Source organism: Engystomops pustulosus, chromosome 6 (assembly GCF_040894005.1).
Source record: "Engystomops pustulosus chromosome 6, aEngPut4.maternal, whole genome shotgun sequence".
In the NCBI taxonomy this organism is placed as follows: domain Eukaryota; kingdom Metazoa; phylum Chordata; class Amphibia; order Anura; family Leptodactylidae; genus Engystomops; species Engystomops pustulosus.
The window spans coordinates 104004529-104028721 of record NC_092416.1 but is presented as its reverse complement, the minus strand read 5'-3'; the positions used below and the strand labels follow the sequence as shown (position 1 = coordinate 104028721).

Below are 24193 nucleotides of genomic sequence, written 5' to 3'. Positions count from 1 at the left end.
ACAAGAATATAGCTATTATCATACTGCCCCTATGTGCTTTACAAATATATGATTACTATAATACAACCCCTTAAGTACAAGAATATAACTAATATAATACTGCTCCACCCTCCACAGACTGCTAACCTTTTCCAGGGTCTTGTCTCCTTCCTCACTCCCCCGAATGTTTGGAACTCACTCCTCACACAGAACCCCCCCCCCTTCATGTGATTCAAGGTTGTGTAGTACAATGTGCTTCCTGCACACTTTTCATCACACGTTTGCCGAAAATTGGGACACAGCAAATCGCACCAGAACAGTTTCAAAAACTAATGATGTTCTGTGACTGCAACCTTTTTTGTTCTTTAATTCTCTTTTATGTTGATATACTTTGTTAATTTTGCAAAACACTGTTCTTTTGGCATGGTGTACCCTTTACAAAAAAATCCTTAACATTTTGATAAATAGAGAGTGGGATACGAAAAGCTATACACTCAATAGAAACAATGTTGAATTCTTGAATCAGAGATGTAATGGTTTTGCATCTATGTTTAACAGTTTAACAACCCAAATGTCAGGCCAGGTTCACTGTTAAATAGTGACAATAAGTTATTTGCCACAATTAGCACCTATAGATTTTTAGATATTTTACTGATTAACCCCTTAACGCTCTGCGCCGTAGCTCTACGCGCACCGCCATCTTTTTTTCGATCGCCACGCCCCCGAACATCATCGGGGGGTGGCGATCGGTTGCCATGGTAGCCTCGTGTCTAATTTTTATCACGAGGCTATCTGGCAGCTGCAGATTAGTTACAATGAGCCAGTGGCTCATTGTAATGAATGTGCTGCAAAAATGCCATATATTGCAATACAGAAGTATTGCAGTATATGGTAGCAGCGATCTGACCATCTAGGGTTAATGTACCCTAGATGGTCTAAAAAATAGTGGAAAAAAAAGTTTAAAAAATAAAAAAAATTAATAAAATATTAAAAGTTCAAATCACCCCCCTTTCCCTAGAACGGATATAAAACATAATAAACAGTAAAAATCACAAACATATTAGGTATCGCCGCGTCCCAAAATGCCCGATCTATCAAAATATAAAAACGGTTATAGGCGGCGGTGACCTCCGAAGCGGGAAATGGCGCCCAAATGTCCGAAATGCGACTTTTACACCTTTTTACATAATATAAAAAATGAAATAAAAAATTATGAAAATGTCACACAGACCTCAAAATGGTAGCAATGAAAACGTCTCCTCATTTCGCAAAAAATGACCCCTCACACATCTCCGTGCGCCAAAGTATGAAAAAGTTATTAGCATCAGAAGATGGCAAAAAAATTTTTCTCTTTTTTTGTACACATTCGTTTAATTTTTGAAAATGTATTAAAACACAATAAAACCTATATAAATTTGGTATCACCGCGATCGCACCGAACGAAAGAATAAAGTAGGCATGTTATTTGGAGCAAAGAGTGAAAGTCGTAAAAACTGAGCCCACAAGAATGTGACGCATGTGCGTTTTTTTTTTCAATTTTTGCACATTTGGAATTTTTTTCAGCTTCGCAGTACACGGCATGTTAAAATAAATAACATTACAGGAAAGTAAAATTTGTTACGCACAAAATAAGCCCTCACACAGGTCTGTACATGGAAAAATGAAAAAGTTATGGATTTTTGGAGAGCGAGAAATGAGCCGAAAAACCCTCCGTCCTTAAGGGGTTAAATACATAATGATCCAGTAGGGTTCACTAGGGGTAGGCAGGCCCCAGATGAGACTAGAAGAATAATAGATCTGATCTCGGTGATGGAGCCCTCTCGAATGCCCTCTCTGCTCCTCACGCTAGATGTGGTGAAGGCATTCAATAGTGGTATGCTGTAATGGTACATAGACACAGGACTAGAGTCTCTTTGGGAAGAGTCCGGAAGGAGGAGCCTGTGGACCAGTGGACACACTGGACCACCGCGGGAGATGGAGATGGTACTAGCCGACACCCAGAACAGGAGTCTAAGTGGCACCTGGTCTTCACCAGGGCCTGCTGCAAAGCAGGATGGTCTTGCTGCGGTGGGGTGCCAACAATTTGTTCCACGGGTGCAACTAGCCCCACGGTGGCAGCCAGGGAAACAGGGGGTGTTGGACACAGTCCAAGCCTGGGATGACAGCAGGAGTACAGCTTGGAAGGATGAGCTGGAAACACTGGAGGATAGGAGCATCTGGAAACACTGGAGACACCCAGGAACCACAGAGGTGTCTGGAAATGCTGGAGGACAGGAGGGTCTGGAAATGTTGGAGACACACAGAAAACATAGAGGCTGGAAAACTGGAAACAGGAAAGCATCTGGGAACGCTAATGGGCTTTCTCTTTCTTAGGAGCAGCTTTAGGAAGCTAGGTCTGGAAATCCTGGAAGATCCTAGGAGAAGATCCGGCAAGGCAGGAAGGAAGTGCAGGATTATAAGGGATAGCCGGATTAGCCAGCGCCAATCTGGAGGACGCTGGCTTTTAAAGCTAGGAGAGCCAGCTGGCGCATCCTAGAGAGTGGGGGCGCACACGGCCTAGTGAGAGAGGCCTAGTCAGGAAGCAGGAGCGTTGGAGAGTTGAGTCCGGGCCAGGGGGTTGCCACGCCACATGGAAGGGCACAGGTGTACCTGCGATCAGTACCAAGGATCATGGGTGCGGCGGTGACATATGCGTTCTCAGTGCTATCTCAGTATTCACAGTCCCATCTATACTGCCATACAGGTTTTATATTCTTTTTTTTTTTTTATAAGTTTCTTTATTTTTTCCCAAAAGAGAGGTGTACAAAACACAATAATAAGAAGAAATACATATCCAAGATATAAAAAATTACTGTTTACAAATATGTTAATACATAAAAAAACGTACCCTTCCATTCATATTCAATAGATTCAAAACCTCAAGGGATACATGGCTGACTGGCCCAAGAAATAGAGTTAGGGCTAACATGCTATACCCTGCAACATGTATATTCGTAAGAAAGATAATAGGTACATAAATATCTCGACCTTTCCCTACCTCTAGAGTGCACCCCCCCGTTTCCCCTCCACCCCCCACCTCCCCCTCCTACCCATCTTCCGAAGAAGCGCCTCCCTCCCTCCCCTGCCGGGAAAAAAAAAAAAAGTTAACTTTTTTCTACCCCCCATATCTTCTCCCATAGGTCCATTCTATTCTGCTTACCATAGTAAAGTTTTTCATAGAGCTCAATTTTAGCCCGAAGGGCTTCCCATTGTTCTAGGGTTGGAGCGTAGGATTTTATCCAATTCCTTGCAATTAGAACTTTAGCTATTAGTGTCAATCTACAAATAATAATTATTTGGGTCTTTGATAGCTCTCTCTTATGTCTTATCTGTAAATGGTTCAATAGGAGAATCTCCATAGAGAAAGCGATTCTGGAACCCAACCGGTCCTCAATTATTTTGTGCACCTCTTTCCAGAGGGTGTTAATTTTTGGGCATGTCCAGCTAAGGTGTATTATATCTGCATACAGGTATATCTGCATATACCCCCATTTTTTTAAGGCGTACTGGAGTGTAATACAACCTGTGAATAAAGTTAAATTGGAGTTAAAAAGTAATGGTGATAAGGGGCATCCCTGACGAGTTCCTCTTTGTAACTTGATTTTTTCTGATAGAACACCATTAGTGATAATCCTGGCCACTGGATCTTTATATAGCAGCTGGACCCCTGGAAGACAACCCTCAACTTAGCTGGATATATCAATGAGTAGGATAAGTCTTTTTCAATCAATTTTTTTTTTTAGCTCTCTAAACTCTTTTCTTTTCATCAGGGTGTCCTTTGAGAAATCTGGGTATGCTGAAATTTTAGAGCCATTATAAAACGTTTCTCCCCTTTTCCTTAACTCTCGAAGAACCATATCCCTGTCCCTGGAACAAAGTAGTTTGATCAATATGGCGCGTGGGTATGCGCCGGGCACTGGTTTACGACCTGGGACCCGATGAGCTCGTTCTACCACAAAATATGAGTGAATGTGTTCCTTCCCCAGCACTTCCGTGAGCCAGTTATATATAAATTTCACTGTATCCTCTTGTTCCACCCCCTCGGGGAAGCCCACCAACCGCACGTTGCTCCTTCTGGACCGATCCTCTAGATCTGTTATCTTGGCCTGCAATTCTTTTTTTCAGCCTCTATTCTGGACATAAATTTTTGTTGTTTATCTAGTGTTCCTTCAATTTTTGAAAGGCGTTCGCCCTGGTCCTTAATGCGCCCCCTAATTTTATTTAGATCCTCACGGATTCCTAATATATCCTTTCTAGTGTCCTCTAGCTGGTATTTTAGCCCCTCCATGGACTTGTTTGTTTTATTGACGGCTTGAAGGATTTCGTCCCTGATAGGGGGATTACCTTCCTGGGGCTCCTCACTATCCACGACTAGGGGTGAAAATCTAGAGCCTGTTTCGGTTTCTCTAGCGGGCTTTGTCTGCTTCAAAGTTTTATCTAGCTTGGTGTTAGCTTTCTCCTTATGGGAGCTAACCCCAGTGGATTTGCGCGCAGCTTTTGGTGGCATAGTGATTGTCAAAGAAAAAAAAACAGACCACTATTTCCACTGTTGTCCCCCGTACCTCCACCTGTACCCTTACGCTCCCTTGAACCTCCTGAATTGTTTTCAACCTTAATTCAAATCTGTCAGGCACAAAGAGAAAAACATTACATTAAACCAATATTATAATAACAGAAAAAAATCCGATCCAGAGCTGGTAGGCCAGACAGAGTCCCAAAAACAAAACAGGTATAAATCCCTTGGCCGACCTGATTCCAGGACGGAGATCAGAGCCAGAAAAAACTACTACGTAGTCTCCGGGGTAACAAAGTCTCCAAGAAGGTTTAGTCCTTTGTATTGGGCCAAAAAACAGTTTCTCTCCACAAGGGAGTCTAATGTCTCTCTGATCTGTACTCCCGTAATGAGTCAAACAGGACACATCAGTGATAAAGATATGCGGCTACATCTCCTGTAAGGTGGACGGCCAACCAATTGTATCCGTAGTACAAGGCCCAGCAAGGCCGTAGTCTCCCACACCGCCCCCGATATCGAGAGGCAGCAAGTCGCCCTGCAGGTTTTTACATCTCGTTGACCACCATCCGGGTGGCAAAGCAACCTGCTGCCCCCACCAAGTGCCGTTCTGTAGTGGAACGTGGTGGGAAGTGATGGGAAGTGGCCGAGAATACTGTGACCGCACAGAGTTAAAGTAAAATGTATACTCAGGTATCGGCCCCTCCAGAGGGGTACTGCCCTTAGATTAGGCCAGGTCACCTGCGCTCCACAGGGGAATCCAGTGTCTCTCTGATCTGTTTTCCCGTAGTGCATCAAACAGTGCGAACTTGTAGAAGAGATATATGGCCACGCCACCTGCCAACTACTTACGACCGTGCTCCGGGACCGGCAGGGCCCTGGGCCTCCACACCGCCCACCAATACTGAAGGACAGCTAGTCGCTCCACAGCTTCTTATGTTTTGTTAGCCGCCTACCAAATGGCGAGCTGGCCCGCTGCCCCAATCAGACACAGTTCTGTGATGTTGCGTAGTAGAATATAACAGAAAGCGCTGTGTCCACGCAGAGTTAAAGTAGGGTATTTAGATGTTTCCTACGTTACCAAACTCCAGGACGTCCAGGCACACTCCCTCCGAGTCGATGGCGCACTCTCCAGGACAAACACGGTCTCATCTACTCCTGTCGCAGTCGGCCCAGGTAAGCTCCCAGGAGATTGTGAGGAAACCGGTAAACAAAAACGCTCTCGGTGCTCTGTCAAGGCGGCTGGGCGGGTGTCCTCCACAGTCTTCACATTGCGGGCCGATTAATACAGCCAGTCAGTACGACCGGGGGAGCGTCTTTCCTTAATCGCGCAGAGAAGAAGGAAGACCGTATGTGGGGCAGGAGCTCTTAACAGCCGGTTACTGGCTCACGCTCGGAGAGGTCGGTCGGGGAGCTCATCGCCGTGGCAGCTGATACTCCTCAGTGTGGTGGGGGGCGGGGCCGTCTCTGCCTCGCACAATTTTTTTTTTATGAGGTTTTATATTCTTGCTCATCAGCAGACAGTGCTGGCAAATATATATAGATTAGACCCTTTTCACATAAACAGTGGAACTCACCAGGGGTGTCCGCTGTCTCTATTGATTTTTGTGATGGTGATGAAACCCCTGGCTGAGCTCATCCAAACTAATCCGAACATTAGCGGCATCTCAGCAGGCATGGGCAACATAAACTAGAACTACAGTATTTGCATACAATGTTATATTGACCTTGTCCTAAGTACTCTCCTCCTTAAGGGAAACCCAAAGTGTCTTGAAAGAGTTTGCCGCAGTTTCCTATTATAAAGTCAATTTGAGTAAATCCCAAAATTTAGGCATTAATAGCTCCCATGTACTGAAAGAAAATATTAAGAAGGAATTCCCATTCCAATGGGCGGAAGACTATATTCCTTTTTTAGGGATAAAACTCTGCAGCCCACTCAGATCTTTGGCAAACACAATTTTTTATCCTTTAATGTTGGATCTACATAAAGAATTAGAAACATTCACTAAGTAAGAGCCTTTGTGGTTAGGTTAAATTGTGTTATTTAAAATGATGGTGCTCCCAAATTTCGTACCCTCACTATCCCACTCCCACCTAGTATTTCTCTAGACAACGAAAGATGTTTTCAGATTTCATATGGAAATGAGTAGCAGCTAGCATTTTATCAGCAGCAAGGAAGAGAGGAGGTATGGGAGTTCCTAACCTGAAAAACTATTATAGAGCTATAGTTCCTAGAGCTATAGTTCCATCAACTTCGGAAGTGGTGCACCTACTCTAACAACTCAAGCTTGCCAATGATAGAGTCCTACATGTTACTGGGGAAATCTCTACATAATCTATTGATAGCCCACACAAACTTTCTCACACTAGATATTCCTGATATACAAGCCCCCACAATTAGGATGACCATAGAGACTTGGAGGACTTAAGTAAACATGCTAACAGCCACCTTTCCCCACAAAATTCTTCAAGTTTCTCTGGAGAGATGGATAGGTAGTGGAATCACATATGTGCAGGATCTGCATACTCAAGACAAAACATTAACATACCAGAAATTTCACCTTCCTAGTAGCGGTGCTTACTTATTTTCACAAGTGGTGCACTGTCTCAGGCAAAATGATGTGCAGAAGACCTATTTACCGTTGCTGCTATATGATCTCACAGTCTATGGCGGTAAGTAAACATATCAAGGAGAGTTGGTAGCCTTTGCCCTACCTCAGTGATGGCAAACCTTTTAGAGACCGAGTGCCCAAACTACAACAAAGACATACTTATTTATTGCAAAGTGCCAACACAGAAATTTGTGATCTATTCTCCCTTCTTTGTCACAGTTTTCATTGATACCAGACCCCTGAGGACACCAATAGAAGAAAAAAGTCCCAGGTAGAGCTGTCACTTTAAAATAGCTCTGTGCACAGCAAGTCCTGGGCCGTCTGGGCTGCAGGAAGATGCCTGGACTCATCTCTGGTGATGGCCTGAGTGCCCACAGAAAGGGCTCTGAGTGCCACCTCTGGCACCAGTGCCATAGGTTAGCCATCACTGCCCTACCTTCACAGTTAAAGTGGCAGACTGAGATGGATATGGCTGAGATGGATACTCAGTTGCAGAATGCAATATCCCATTGAACCCACGCCTAGTAGTACTGGGGGTATATATACATCCCATTCCCAAAAAAGTATGGTATCCTTTTAACTGCAAAATTGCTAATTGCCAGGGGGTGGAAATCCCATTCTTCACCCACAACCACTGTGCTTATAGACAAGTTAGCCGAACACTGCACTTTCGAATGGATAATCACCCTAAGAAATCACTCATCTGCTTTTCATGCTATGTGGGACCCTTGGATGGCACTTACAGCTGGCTGGTCTCCGTGCACTATAGGGCTATCTGAATAAATTTAGAGCTTTGAATCTGGGGCTAAGAAGAACTAAAAGCTCTCATGTGGTATGTAAAAACACATTTTATAATTGGTTTATCCTGAAATCTCTGAGATATATATATGATATATTCCCTCGGTTACACATGAAGACTGTTAATACAGGACATAATATAACACAACAATTTAACAACAATAGTCTTCATGTGAAACCGAGGGAATATATGCTGCTGAGCAGCAGCTACTGTGCATTGAGATGACAAGGGTGATCATTGTTGTAATGCAAAATACTGTATGATGTAGCTGTAATGCTTTCTGTATAAAATGTTTAAAAGAATTGAAATAACAAAAAAACGATTACTTACTAATTAATAATAATAATAATAATAATTCTTTATTTTATATAGCGCACACAGATTACGCAGCGCTCCACAAAGCATGTCAAATTGGTCTCTGTTCCCATGGGGCTCAGAATCTAAACACTGCTTTTATTGTAAAAAGGCTAAATCATCCAAAAATTTAGCAATATTATTTTAGACTGTATGGGTAAAGATTAGTCTCTAAGAGTTTGAGTTGTCCTACTACCTCTATACCCAAATAATATTCAATATTTGTGTAGAAGTGTGATTATACCCAGTGTCAAAAAGCAATATGACAACTGCCATTGAACCTTGATTGTTCCTGAATACATTCGTCCTTTCTTTCTCATAACTCTATTATCCATCTTCTGTGAGAACAGTTCTCTAAGGACTCTTTCAAATATAGCATAATGTAACCGAAACTTTCAAGTGACAGACCTATGAGCCTCCTACAGCTTCTCCATACAACCTGGTTGTGAAAGGATTAAACAGCTTTATAGAGCTATTGTATTGTCAAAGCTGCTGAGTCTGAATAATTACTTTTTATAGATTATAATATATTAGGTCAACAGACACTTGTAAATGAAAGTTAGTCGAGCTTATAGGCTGTTACTATTCAGCTAAAATCAAGGAGCAGGGAGTATAACTTCAACTGAAAAAAATGATATATTATATATTCTCATATAAGAATGTTAAGACATCTTTTTGGACATCTTTTTCCACCAGTGGAGGAGCAGCGGCAGCCTGTGTGTGCCTGTGTCTCCTCAATCATTATTTATCTTCTTCAAACCACCCCCCTTCCCCATACCTGCTCAATGCATATGGCAGGAAGGGGGAGAGATCTGAGTGAATGTGGAGGAAGGAAGACTGACAAATGCATACACAGGCTGCAGCTGCCTCCTCCCCCCTTCCTTACAGGGACTCCCCACACACTGCTGCTAAGGAACCAGGTAATGCAAAATGAACTATTATTAACTACTGAAATTATTCAGAAAGCTGACAAAGGCACTTTTAAAATCAGCATAGCATAAGTTATTGCAACCAGTCACCAGCTAAAAATGTCATTCTAGGTGGGGCGTTTGCTTTAACACCCTGCCACTTTTCACCTTCCTGAAACAGTCCTGTTTTTCAAATTTGACGTATTACTTTCATATGGCCATAACTTTGTAACGCTTTACCATACTCTGCTGTTTTTAAGAATGTTTTTTCGTGATACATTGCACTTTATGTTAGTTGAAAATTCGGGTGCAAATGGAACAAATGGAAATTTGGTGAAAATGTTGAAAAAGGACATATTTTCAAACTTTGAAAATTTGTTCTTTTAAGGCAGATTGTCATACCCCCAAAATAACTTAATAACTAACATTTACCATAGGTCTTCTTAATGTAAGCATGATTTTTAAGCAGCTACTACATTTTTTAGGAAGAAAGGAGGCTTATAACTTTATAAGTGATTTTTCAGATTTTTGTGAAAATCACCAAAATCTATGTTTTGAGGGACTAAATAAATTTGAGGTGATTTTGAGAGGCCTTTATGAGAGAAAAATCCCTTTAATGCACCACCCCTGCCGATGCATAGGCAGAGGAGTAGTTGCGAATAAGCCCCTTTGTCTGTGTGTCCCCAGCAAGTGAGAATGTACAACTCACTTCAGGGTCATATAGTCAGATAGAGGTAATTATGCAGCAGTAGATACTGCCTGGATAGGCAAGGGTTAATCTTATTTAATGTTATTATCCAATGATGTTCCACCTTTGTAACTGGAGTGTGATTGAAGAGTGAATACAGTTTAAAATAATAACCCTCATTCAAAAAGCTCTGTATAATGCTGCACCCCCCTACCTCTCCTCTCTTATCTCAGTCTATCGCCCAACTCGTGCTCTTAGATCCGCCAGTGATCTTAGATTAACCTCTACCCTAGTGCGGACCTCCCACTCGCGTCTCCAAGACTTCTCTAGAGCTGCACCCATTCTATGGAATGCTCTGCCCCGGACTATCAGCCTAATACCTAACCTCCAAAGTTTCAAACGTGCTCTTAAAACCCATTTCTTTTTGCAAGCCTATAACACTCACTAACTGCATGAAGTTTGAACTCTTCTACTAACCCGTCCTGTGTCCTCCTCCCATCTGTTATCCAGCAACCAACAGGCACCAGACTTCTCTGCAGTCCCATTCACCCTGGACCTTGTATATAAGATGACGGCTGATTGGTTCAAGCGACAGCAATTCCATTTATTATATTTTGTTCTATTCCCTAAGAAGAATGGCTTGACCATTATATATTCTTTTACTTCTTGGGTCTCCCCACTCCTCCTCATAAACTGTAAGCTCTTGCGAGCAGGGACCTCACTCCTGTTGTTCCATACGAATGTTATATTATATTTGTACTTGTCCCCTATGATTTGTAAAGCGCTACGTAATATGATGGCGCTATATAAATAAAGATTATTATTATTATTATTAGAGTGAGACCACCTGACCAGAGTGTAAAAAAAACCCTGGACAGGAAGTGACAAACTCCCTTGGGATCCAGATCCTGACAGAGGAGCATCTCTTTAGGCCCAGCTCTCACCACATGAGAAGCTCTTAGGCCCCAGCTCCTGACACAGGAACACCTCTTCCACAACACTGAGTGACCAGAGACAGTGTGAGATACACCTTCAGTGTCTCACACAGAGCTAGCTCCTAAGATTAACCCCTTAACGCTCTGCGCCGTAGCTCTACGGCGCAGAGCTATAAGGGATGTATGAAGAGGGCTCACGGGCTGAGTCCTCTTCATACAGAGGTGGGGGTTTTTGCATTTTGCACAAAACCCCCACCGCTAATAACCGCGGTCGGTGCTTGCACCGATCGCGGCTATTAACCCCCTAAACGCCGCCGGCAAAGTCGCCGGCGGCGTTTAAAAGACGGCGGCGCGCGGGCGCCGCCATCTTTTTTTCGATCGCCACGCCCCCGAACGTCATCGGGGGGCGGCGATTGGTTGCCATGGTAGCCTCGTGTCTTCTTTTGACACGAGGCTATCTGGCAGCTGCAGATTCGTTACAATGAGCCAGTGGCTCATTGTAATGAATGTGCTGCAAAAATGCCATATATTGCAATACAGAAGTATTGCAGTATATGGTAGCAGCGATCTGACCATCTAGGGTTAATGTACCCTAGATGGTCTAAAAGATAGTGAAAAAAAAAATAAAAAAAAAAGTTTAAAAAATAAAAAAAATTAATAAAATATTAAAAGTTCAAATCACCCCCCTTTCCCTAGAACGGATATAAAACATAACAAACAGTAAAAATCACAGACATATTAGGTATCGCCGCGTCCCAAAATGCCCAATCTATCAAAATATAAAAACGGTTACGGCCGGCGGTGACCTCCGAGGCGGGAAATGGCGCCCAAATGTCCGAAATGTGACTTTTACACCTTTTTACATAACATAAAAAATGAAATAAAAAATGATCAAAATGTCGCACAGACCTCAAAATGTTAGCAATGAAAACGTCGCCTCATTTCGCAAAAAATGACCCCTCACACATCTCCGTGCGCCAAAGTATGAAAAAGTTATTAGCGTCAGAAGATGGCAAAAATTTTTTTTTCTTTTTTGTACACATTCGTTTAATTTTTGAAAATGTATTAAAACACAATAAAACCTATATAAATTTGGTATCACCGCGATCGCACCGAACCAAAGAATAAAGTAGGCATGTTATTTGGAGCGAAGAGTGAAAGTCGTAAAAACTGAGCCCACAAGAACGTGACGTGCGTTTTTTTTTCAATTTTTCCACATTTGGAATTTTTTTCAGCTTCGCAGTACACGGCATGTTAAAATAAATAACATTATGGGAAAGTAAAATTTGTTACGCACAAAATAAGCCCTCACACAGGTCTGTACACGGAAAAATGAAAAAGTTATGGATTTTTGAAGTTGGAGAACGAGAAATGAGGCAAAAAACCCTCCGTCCTTAAGGGGTTAAAGCTGCAGCTTCCAGCATTGGACACAGCTACCTCCAAGCCTGCATCTGCAACCAGGCTGGTGAACAAACTCTTGTGGTTCACTCTCCAGTAATCCGGATTATCCAATAATCCGATATCTGTACAAGATCGTTTGGCTTGTTACCTGCTGTTGTTCGATTAAAGAACTGTAAGTTATTTTTGCACAACCTTGCCTCCGTCTGGTCCCTAATATGACTGTAACATCAAGGGCTTCCCCATTCCCCACCCAGGGACTCATACTACGGACATTAAGGGGTGCCCCAGGGAGATTCAGTACATCAGCCTCTCCCTCATTTAATTTCTTGCATACACCACCTGCTGGAGACGTGCCAGGCTGTGGGACAGCCCTCCTGTCCCCATACCAAGAACCGTAACACTAGCGTGCTTAGGCCGCAACCACTAGCCACTCCAGGCCCCAAGAAAAGGCTAGGCCCCGGTGGGGGATGTTGCAACCACATTTCAGAAATTGTACCCCCTCAAAGAATGTAAAACAATTTTTATGAAATGTGTTACCCTTTTAATTGTTTCACAGTGTTAAAACAAAAAATTTCCATGTTCTCAGTGGATAAAATACCAAAATGCTCCACAAAGTTTGATACCCAATTTCAACCGAGTATGTGTTTGCATATGTGTTTGCAAACTGCTGTATCAACACACAGCAGATTATAGAAAGGAAGGAGCACCACCAGGTTTTGCAGAGCAGATTTAGCTGGAATACCTTTCTGTTATCATGATACATTTCAAGAGCCCCTGAGTTAGCTGAATATTGGAAACCCCAAAAAAGAACCCCATTTTGGAAACTACACAGTTTAAAGTGTATAATGAGTATTTGGACCCCACAGGTGTTCAAAAAGTTGGCCTGAAACCTGGAAAAATTCATATTTTTTTCTCAAAAATGTATTCAATGGGCTAAAGGAGAACTTGCACCACAGCAATTGTTCATGAATTTCTCCTGAACATGGAGATAACCCACGTGAAGAAGTGGTGGTATGTACCAGTGCAGATGGGTATAAGGAAATGGTACCTAGGGTAAAGAAATAATAACTGAAACATAGGTGAATGATAGATTCTGAAGCACTCTTTCATAAAGAGCCCAGGTTTTTAGGGACAGGCGTGACAAGTCCTTCCTTTTCCCCATTTTGTAACAGACACTGCATGTTTTTTGAGTCCTTTCTTGTCCTCCAGTTTGGGGTACCTTTTTGGGGAAATGTTGCCCTGGTACAAATACGGGGGACATCAGAGGTACTGAAGCCTTGATCAACACCCCTTGAAAGTGAAGAAATGATACAGCATGACCTGGACATTGGTATAGCACATAGGAATTATACGGTGCCATCTGTACAATTTGTACGTCCAGCTTTTTGGACCACACTTTTGATTTTCTTGTGGCAGTGTATGGCTTCAGCACCTGATCTGATAGATCTACCCCACCCATGTACTTATTGTAAGCCAGATCACCGTCTGGCTTGGGGGAAGTGGTGGTGGTACCTCTACAGGGGTGGGGGTGTTTGTGTCTTTATGAATTGTGGTTAAAATAAGGACATCCTTCTTGTCCTAATACTTGACCAACAACATGTTCTCATGGCAGAGAGCCCTGATGTCCCCCTTTTTTATTGGGACCAGAGGCCTCTCTGGTTTTTGTATACAATGCTGCACACAACAGTACCCCTGAAAACCATTATCCAGCAGTGGGTGCAACACATCCCACACAAGCTTCTGAGTAAACATTTTAATTCCATACCTTGCCCCCTTGCTGGGCAGGTACTGGCATTTACTTACCGTATTTTTTGGACTATAAGACACACTTTTTTCCCTAGAAAATGGGGGAAAAACAGTGGTGCGTCTTATAGTCCGGATGCAGCTGCAGGAGGGAAGGAGGGCACCTGGCTGCCCTCTGCCAGCTAATGCTGGCATAGCGCAGCCCTTCACAGTAAAGCGCAGGGGCTGTAGCAAGTGTCGCTGTGCTCCTCTCCTCCTCTCTTGTATGTGTGCAGCCCGCATGCACATCGCTCCCTGAGAATGGGACAGTTGGTGGGCAGTGAGCTGGCTGGCTGCACAGCGCTGCCCTGAGTCTTGTACAGTCAGCTGTGAGCTGAGTGTCTCTGGCTGGAGCAATGCTCTGCAGTGCTGCTGCAGGGCATTGCTCCACATCGGAGATGCTCAGCTCACAGCATAAACACAAGAGACACAGACTTCTCACAGATCCTCCGGTGTGAGAATATCAGCTGACCCCATGTTGTCACGGAAAGGGGTGTGGCCTCCCAGAAAAAGCAGGAAGTAAGTGAGGTGCCAAGTGGAGAACAGAAACCTCCCAGGAGCAGTGTTATTCATATGCATGGAGGTGAGAGCCTGACAGGACACAAGAACATAATGATTGCTTAGTATCAGGGGAGCTCAACTGGAACCAGATATGTATGTTTTGTGGGACTGCATGGCTGGTGTGGCTGAGGTGTAAGTTACATGGGACTGCATGGCTGGTGTGGCTGAGGTGTAAGTTACATGGGACTGCATGGCTGGTGTGGCTGAAGTGTATGTTACATGGGACTGTATGGCTGAGGTGTATGTTACATGGGACTGCGTGTCTGGTGGGGGGTCTGAAGTGTATATATATTTTATTGGTGGGAGGTCGACTGCATTTATGTATTACTGGGGGTATTACTGGGGGTATGGCGGCTGTATGCGGATGTATTACTGGGGGGTTGGCTGTATGCGGATGTATTGCTGGGGGGATGGCAGCTGTATATAGATGTATTACTGGGGGGATGGCGGCTGTATGCGGATGTATTGCTGGGGGGTTGGCTGTATGCGAATGTATTGCTGGTGGTGCGGCAACTGTATGCGGATGTATTGCTGGGGGGATGGCGGCAGTATAGAGATGTATTACGGGGGGGGATGGCGGCTGTATGCGGATGTATTGCTGGGGGGTTGGCTGTATGCAAATGTATTGCTGGGGGTTGGCTGTATGCGGATGTATTGCTGGGGGGTTGTCTATATGCGGATGCATTACTGGGGGGATGGCGGCTGTATGCGGATGTATTACTGGGGGGATGGCGGCTGTATGCGGATGTATTACTGGGGGGATGGCGGCTGTATGCGGATGTATTACTGGGGGGATGGCGGCTATATGTGGATGTATTACTGGGGGGATGGCAGCTGTATGCGGATGTATTACTGGGGGGTTGGCGGCTGTATGCGGATGTATTACTGGGGGGTTGGCGGCTGTATATAGATGTATTACTGGTGGTAGGGTGGATGTATTACTGGGGATTTAGCATCTGTATGCGGATGTATTACTGGTCAGAAAGTAGATAGTGAGCAGGAGGATGTGCATGTATGCTACATTCAGTGGGGCCTCCACAAGATTTTGTGCCCAGGGGCCCCCACCAACCTTAATCTGGCCCTGGCTCTGTCAGTGAAAGCCATTGGCAGTAAGCGCAGCCGTGAAAACTGAAGGCAGCAGCAGCATGCAGTGCAGCTGAATGTACTATTCTGCCCCCAACACTGGTTGGCTGAGCTTGCTGCTAGCCAAGCCCTAGCCAATCAGTGTTGGGTCAAAGTAACAACTCTCCCCCGACCACCAAGTGTTCTGTATACGGCTAAATCTGACAGAACACTTGTAGTATCTGCACTGGAGTCATCCTTCAGCACCAGGTAACAGTGCCCCATAAAATGTCCCCTAATAAAGTCTTCCCATTAATTCTCCCTGAACACAGTACACTATTAAAACTTCACCAAATGTCACACAATGACCCCTACTAAAAGTATCTCATACACAGCCCCCGTAGGCTACATTCACAGCGGGCACACGTCGGTGCCCAGGAGAGGAAGTGGTGAGCGCTGCTTGCCCCTGCCCCTTTCCAAAGAGAAACATGGCTGCACAGCACCGCTCCGTACGGTGCCGTTACTTTACTGTTACTTTATTAAATATTTTAGCACACTATTTGGGGAAAAAAACATTTTTTCTTATTTTTCCTCCTCTAAAACCCAGGTGCGTCTTATGGTCCAGTGCGTCTTATAGTCCGAAAAATACGGACTTCCTTTAAAATGTAACAGTGATTCTTCTACATAAATACATTTTTCAGGGGTGTAGGCCTTGACAAACTTGGTGCTAAAGTAATTGAGGATTGTTCTAATTTTGTGAAAACGGTCAAATGACAGGCCACTTTGAGGCGATTAAAATTTTATAATGGCCTCAAAGCGTGAGCAAATCATCACTGTATGGTAAATTGGAGTGATCTAGAAAATATCAGAACTACAATACAATACAATTTTTTTGACAATTCCCATATGTAGCACAAGACCCCAAAACGTCATCATTTCTAACGAATCTACAGGGGTCCACCTGATGTTGGGTTTTATGCAAAAAACTGTTGGGCATCCAAGTTTGTTTCTGACACCATTAAATTTACAAGATCCTTAGAGAAAAAGACTTTGAAAACGTCAATATCCGTGAGGCCTTCTGTCTCAAAATGAATTTCACAAATTCAGGAATTTGAGGCTCATAATTATAAGGGGGGCTGGGGGAGCATATGCCTCCTCTGCTGAAAAGGATCTTTGGGCTGAATGGCAATTTTTTATTGGCAGGGGTCTGTGATTTAACACGTGTATGGGAACCAATAACACTGTAGTTTTATTTTATACAAAAAAACACAAAAAAGATGACTTATGTATTTTCTAAAAACCTCAATGTGCTCTGTGATCATCAGGGTATAGATAATGTTATCCATTTGCTTTAATTGCACATAAGGACGGCCGCTCAGTGATGCTGCATACACATGCTGATGCACTGTAAAGCAGTGGGGATCCCTGAGCCCCATCTCTCAGTTTCTGTCGGAAGATAGTTCACTCATCCTCCTCTGGAGGTCAGACTGACATTGTTTCCCCCTCTGGGATTCTGTTGGTCTATTTGCTATCAATAGCTATCAGGAGATGTTTCTGTTATTTGTCTTGTCTAGTGTTTTCTTATGATTCCCCGATCCTTTTGTTTTTCCCTCCCCCTAGGCACTGCAGTCTTACAGGAATGCTCTATGAGGTACCGGCTGGCCTGGTATGCAGCAGGTGATTTTCTCTTCATTGTGGAATTTGGTGGCTAAGCATGACCTGGGCAACACACTCCAATTATGGAGTGCCACCTTTTGAATTTACTCTGGGACCAATAAGTATTCCACTCTACATCCGCTCTTGCCTCTAAAGTAAACTCCTTGTCACACCACTAGATATGCATGCTTAGTACTCTAGCAACCACACAGATAATCACACTTCAAATCAAGGCTTTGAATTTGCAGAGCATACTGGGACCAAAATTAAAGTGAAAAGCTTTAATACAAAAAGGAGTTCAGTGCTTTCAAAAGGATGTTAAAAAAGTTACAAAAATAATACAGGAAAAACATATAATATTGCTTTATATGTTCTCTGTTTGGCTCAGGTTTCAGAACCTCCCATTCATTAATTAGTCCACAGGGTCTTTTAGAATTGGAGAAAGTGTTAATGAGGGGGAGAGCCCAGGAATATTTAAACAGTTTCTTTGTTTTCAAGTCCAAATGGAGGAGTGGGGGGGGCTCACCATGTGTCTTTTGAGGTTTACACAGACCAGTCATCAGGTCAGAGTTTATCAAGCTGTAAAACATCCAGGATGTCATAAAAGCTGCCTGGACATTTCAAAAGATGGCAGTTGTCCTATAGTTCAACAATTCTACACATTTACTATGAATTTTCCCATGTCATGAACGGCCAAAAGCAAAAAATTCTTACCAAAAGTTGATGACTTTCATTTTTTCCACCAACAAAGAGTTCATAAAATCTCATCAATTTGCTATAGATGCCCCTAAATTATGTACTAGAAAAGTACATCTCATGTAGAAAAAAAAGCCCCTTGACAATGCAAATCTTCTCTGGATGCAGCTCATAAACAAGTTTACCATCACATATGGGGTATCTGCATACTTGAGAAATAATGGATATCAAATTATGTGGAACTTTTTGTTATTTGATCTATTTGCAAATGTTTCTTTTTCTGCGCTAAATGATTGTATTATCCAAAAATATTACAATTTTAGACCTCACCTCCATTTTGTTTTAACCCCTATTAAAAACCTAAAGGGTTAAAGGACTTTTTAAAAGTGCTTTTTTTGAGGGGTGTAGTTTGTGTAACTCCTACTCCATTCGGCCTTCAGTCCTGGGATTTTGCATAGCTCACATGTACAGGTCAAAGAACTTGTTAGAGCCTGATTTAGCCTGCAGGCCAGAATCAGTACCGGGAGGAAGTACCGGTAGAGCTGAATGCTAGACTGTGTTCATACAGGAAAAGTTACTTAGGCCCCTTCCACACTAGCGAGTGTGATGCGATGAACTCGCATCACACTCGCAACGCAAGCTGCCGGGAACGCACGGCCCGAACGCTGCACCGCGGGAGTGAACTGACATGCTGAGTTCACTCCCGCGGTGCAGCGTTCGGGCCGTGCGTTCCCGGTAGCTTGCGTTGCGAGTGTGATGCGAGTTCATCGCATCACACTCGCTAGTGTGGAAGGGGCCTTAGTGCCTCCATATTTCCTGCTGGACAAGAGCAGGCTGGGAACCAGGTGCACATATAGATAGGGATGTGCTATTGTATTTGTAGGATTTGTTTCAGTTTATGGCCGCGGCTGAATTTAATTTTTATTTTACACAAAGTGTGAATTAAACACTTGATTTGGACTATATCCTGTGTCTGTCCCTGCTTCCTGCACCTAGCATCTGCCAGAGTGATTCCCAACATTATTTACTTTTTTATTGCTAGTGACCCATCATTTTCTTCTTTACTGCTGTAAACAACAGCTGCAAATGACGGCTCTGAAGCCATCAAACATGATGAAATTATCACGTCTGCTGGCTTCAGAGCCGCTGCGTACAGCCATTGTTCACAGCAGTAGAGAAGATGATGGATGCTACTTTGGGGAGTTGAGAGAGGGGAGTAAAGTTTTATATTTTCACTGTGGCACTGTGGGGGGGGGGCATGGTGGCTGCACTGGGTGACACTGTGACTACTATCGGGGCATGCTAAAAGTTGTAGGGGCACTGTGGCAGCTTTGGGGGGTGACTGTGGTGGGCACTGTGGCTACTATGGGGGTACTATGGCTATTGTGAGGGGCACACATAAACATCTTAGGTATTCCTGCATCCCAAAATTTCCAATCTATGAAAAAGTAATGACAGTTATTGCCGGCATGTAGACCCATAGCAGAAAATAGCATTAAATGTCTGAAATGCCACGTTTTTGGCATTTTACAACATATAAAAAATTTAATAATAAGTGATCAAAAGGGAGTACAGTCCTCAAAATGGTAGAAATGATCATCTAATCTTGGAAAAAAAAGACACAGTTCCGTAAACCAAAGTATGAAAAAGTTAGTAGCGGTAGAAGATGGTGAAATGAAGATACATGTTTTTTACAGAAGATTTTATATTAATATCAGATCTAATTTTTTTTTATTTATACCATATATGCCTTGGAATATGGGTCATATTATATGGAAAGTATATCCCAAACTTTAGATTAGAACTGGAAAAGTTGAGGGTTGTCTTATGCCAGTCATCTTATGCGCCGGAGAATGTGGTATATGAAATACATAATTCTTTATCACAAGGATAAATAATTTATTATGGTTATCAGTTTTCTGATTTAATAAAATTGCCTCAACTGCTGATTGTCTCAACTGCTTATTTGCGCAAAAATTTGCAATATTTGCCAACCTTCTCCATTTTTCATCTTACTACTACTATTACTACTCAGGTTGCCAAAACCACTATGACAAATCTGTCATACAAAATGCTCCTAAGACAGTCTAAAAAAAAACTGGCCCAAGAAACCCACTTAATGATACTTTACATTTACAATCAAAATTTATGTGTATGAAAATACATTAAATTATATTTATATACATTGTTTTGTTAGTTTCTAAATATATCTTTTTATCTTTCAATAATTCGAGCATTGTTTAGCTGATTAAGGAGCTAGAGCACATATAATAATTTAGTATAATTCTTGTTAGAGTTTTGAAGAAAGGGGAAACAAGTTTTAGTATACATGTTAACATATTGTCCAATTTTCGGCAACAAGAGCCACTGCTTTATTTGTAATATTTTCTTCTTTGTGTTATTAATTCTAATCCTTTGCTTCCATTTGGTTCATAAATCTTTATTGTGGGATGAGGAACAAACTTGTGATCTCTTTTTATGCATTTCAATGCTGTTTGAAGGTTGAAATAATCAATAGCTTTGAACTAAAATTACTTTGAACTTGAGGACCACTTTTGCTAATAGTGGATCAAAGAAAAAATACAGCATGGAAATAAAGCAAGAAGGACACTGTAATAAAAAGAAGCAAATAGCAACACAATAATAAAAGCAACAATTTGTACTCTACAGGCTAATTTGAGAGGAAATGATAGGAATATGAAATGGTAGAGGTTTTATAGAGATAAAGAGTAAACTATATAATATACACACACAGAAAGACATAAACATATAGAGACTAGAGATGAGCAAACATACTCGTCCGAGCTTGATGCTCGTTCGAGCATAAGCGTACTCGAAACTGCTCGTTGCTCGGACGAGTATTTTGCCAGCTCGAGAAAATGGCATCTCCCGCCGTTGTGATTTTTGTGGCTGGGCTTGCTGCCATTAGTAGTGCAGCTAGTACCATATTGTGAGTAATTTGCAGGGAGACTTGCGACCGTTGTGTTTAGCTCTTAGTGACACACATATCCACCTCAAACACCGAAGTGGGACAATTTATTAGGGGCTTGATTTAAATTATGCAGTGTCTGCTGATTTATTTTTTTTTTACGTTTCTTTTTATAACTCAAAGTCTTCTGGCAAAGCAGTGTGCTTTCAGTGTAGGCTAGAAAATAGCCATAGGAGAACCCCAATGGCTTATTTAGGCCTACAATAGCGTTATATTTTCCTTTTTTTTGGTTTGCTTGTGGCTGGGCTTGCTGCCATTAGTATTGCAGCTAGTACCATATTGTGAGTAATTTGCAGGGAGACTTGCGGCCGTTTTAGTATACATGTTAACATATTGTCCAATTTTCTGCAACAAGAGCCACTGCTTTATTTGTAATATTTTCTTCTTTGTGTTATTAATTCTAATCCTTTGCTTCCATTTGGTTCATAAATCTTTATTGTGGGATGAGGAACAAACTTGTGATCTCTTTTTATGCATTTCAATGCTGTTTGAAGGTTGAAATAATCAATAGCTTTGAACTAAAATTACTTTGAACTTGAGGACCACTTTTGCTAATAGTGGATCAAAGAAAAAATACAGCATGGAAATAAAGCAAGAAGGACACTGTAATAAAAAGAAGCAAATAGCAACACAATAATAAAAGCAACAATTTGTACTCTACAGGCTAATTTGAGAGGAAATGATAGGAATATGAAATGGTAGAGGTTTTATAGAGATAAAGAGTAAACTATATAATATATACACACAGAAAGACATAAACATATAGAGACTAGAGATGAGCAAACATACTCGTCCGAGCTTGATGCTCGTTCGAGCATAAGCGTACTCGAAACTGCTCGTTGCTCGGACGAGTATTTTGCCAGCTCGAGAAAATGGCATCTCCCGCCGTTGTGATTTTTGTGGCTGGGCTTGCTGCCATTAGTAGTGCAGCTAGTACCATATTGTGAGTAATTTGCAGGGAGACTTGCGACCGTTGTGTTTAGCTCTTAGTGACACACATATCCACCTCAAACACCGAAGTGGGACAATTTATTAGGGGTTTGATTTGAATTAGGCACAGCCTGCTGATTTATTTTTTTTTACGTTTATTTCTTTTTATAACTCAAAGTCATCTGGCAAAGCAGTGTGCTTTCAGTGTAGGCTAGAAAATAGCCATAGGAGAACCCCAATGGCTTATTTAGGCCTACAATAGCGTTATATTTTCTTTTTTTTTGGTTTGCTTGTGGCTGGGCTTGCTGCCATTAGTATTGCAGCTAGTACCATATTGTGAGTAATTTGCAGGGAGACTTGCGGCCGTTGTGTTTAGCTCTTAGTGACACACATATCCACATCAAACACCGAAGTGGGACAATTTATTAGGGGTTTGATTTGAATTAGGCAGAGTCTGCTGATTTATTTTTTTTCACATTTCTTTTTATAACTCAAAGTCATCTGGCAAAGCAGTGTGCTTTCAGTGTAGGCTAGAAAATAGCCATAGGAGAACCCCAATGGCTTATTTAGGCCTACAATAGCGTTATTTTTTCCTTTTTTTTGGTTTGCCTGTGGCTGGGCTTGCTGCCATTAGTAGTGCAGCTAGTACCATATTGTGAGGAATTTGCAAGGAGACTTGCGACCGTTGTGTTTAGCTCTTAGTGACACACATATCCACCTCAAACACCGAAGTGGGGCAATTTATTAGGGGTTTGATTTGAATTAGGCAGAGTCTGCTGATTTTTTTTTTTTTACGTTTATTTCTTTTTATAACTCAAAGTCATCAGGCACAGCACAAAATCCAGTTGTGTGCTGGCAGTGTAGGTTAGAGACTAGCCATAGCAATAGGATAGCATAGTTTTGTTTTAAAAAAAAATGTAAAGTTTACACTTTAATTTGGAAAATGTTTAACCCGAGGGCTGGGGGTAGAGGACGAGGGCGTGGACGTGGGCGTCCAACTACTGCAGGGGTCAGAAGCCGTGGTCCTGGGCGGGGTGAGACACCACCTGCTGATGAGGGTGCAGGGGAACGCCGCAGAGCTACACTCCCTAGGTTCATCATGTCTCAAGTTACTGGGACTCGTGGTAGAGCACTGTTGAGGCCAGAACAGTGCGAAGAGGTGATGTCGTGGATTGCGGACAATGCTTCTAGCCATTTGTCCACCAGTCAGTCTTCCACGCAGTCCACCCATGTCACCGAAATCAGCACTCCTCCAGCTCCTCCACCTCAGCCTTCTTCCCCCCAGTCTGCCCCCTCCCAGCAAAATTTGGCATTTGAACCGGCATACTCTGAGGAACTGTTTTCACAGAGCTGATGCAGAGCTGGTGCATCAGTGCCAAATGTTTCCCGTAGTCAAGCTCCCGTGGCGAGGGCTAGATTTTCAGAAGTCTGGAGGTTCTTTAAAGAAACACCGGATGACCGACGGACTGTGGTGTGCAACCTGTGCCAAACCAGGATCAGCAGGGGTTCCACCAATACTAGCTTAACTACCACCAGTATGCGCAGGCATATGAATGCTAAACACCCCACTCAATTGCACCAAGCCCGTTCACCTCCGGCCGGGCACACCACTGCTCCGTCCCCTGTGTCATCTGCTAGTCAGCCCCCTGCCCAGGACCCCGGCCCAAACACCTCCCGTGCGAAAACCCCATCTTCGCCTCCACGATCCTCCACAGCATCCACCAGCATTCAGCTCTCCATACCCCAGACGCTGGGAGAGTAGGCGAGCAGGCAGCTTGTCCAGCACTGGCAGGGGTACGCTTTACAAGGCTTTTGCCAGTTTTATGTCACCCCAGCAAGACACTGTCACCTGTCCCCAGTCTCGGCAGAGTAGGGCTGATCTTTCCAGAAAGATGGTGAGAGAGTACATAGCTGACCATACCATCGTCCTAAATGATCACACAGCTCCCTACAACTACTGGGTTTCAAAGCTGGACATGTGGCACGAACTGGCGCTGTACGCCTTGGAGGTTCTTGCCTGCCCTGTCGCTAGCGTGTTGTCCGAGCGGGTTTTCAGTGCAGCTAGTGACATCATCACCGATAAGCGTACACGCCTGTCTACTGACAGCGCTGACAGGCTGGCGCTTATCAAGATGAATAAAGCCTGGATTTCTCAGAATTTCCATTCTCCACCAGGTGAAAGAAGCTCAACCTGAATAATGTATGCACTCCTCCTCCTCATTGTCCTCCTTCTCCTCCTCTTTGTACACTAAAGCAGAGGGCCAACTGGCTATATCTATAGTACTCTATGTA

At 43.0% G+C, this 24193-nt stretch overlaps 1 protein-coding gene across 5 annotated transcripts in view; it reads left to right on the top strand.

Annotated features, from left to right (window-relative positions):
- The window catches only part of NTN5 (netrin 5), a 533395-nt gene that overhangs the window by 168876 nt on the left and 340326 nt on the right, over positions 1-24193 (top strand). Inside the window, exons 1-2 of one of the 5 annotated variants that reach the window (XM_072110512.1) lie at positions 14505-14590; positions 17251-17307. The exons of the other annotated variants lie outside the window; for them this stretch is intronic. The gene's annotated coding sequence lies outside the window, so the exon portion shown is untranslated. Of the gene's footprint in view, positions 1-14504; positions 14591-17250; positions 17308-24193 lie in introns of those variants that run through there. 5 annotated transcript variants of the gene reach the window in all.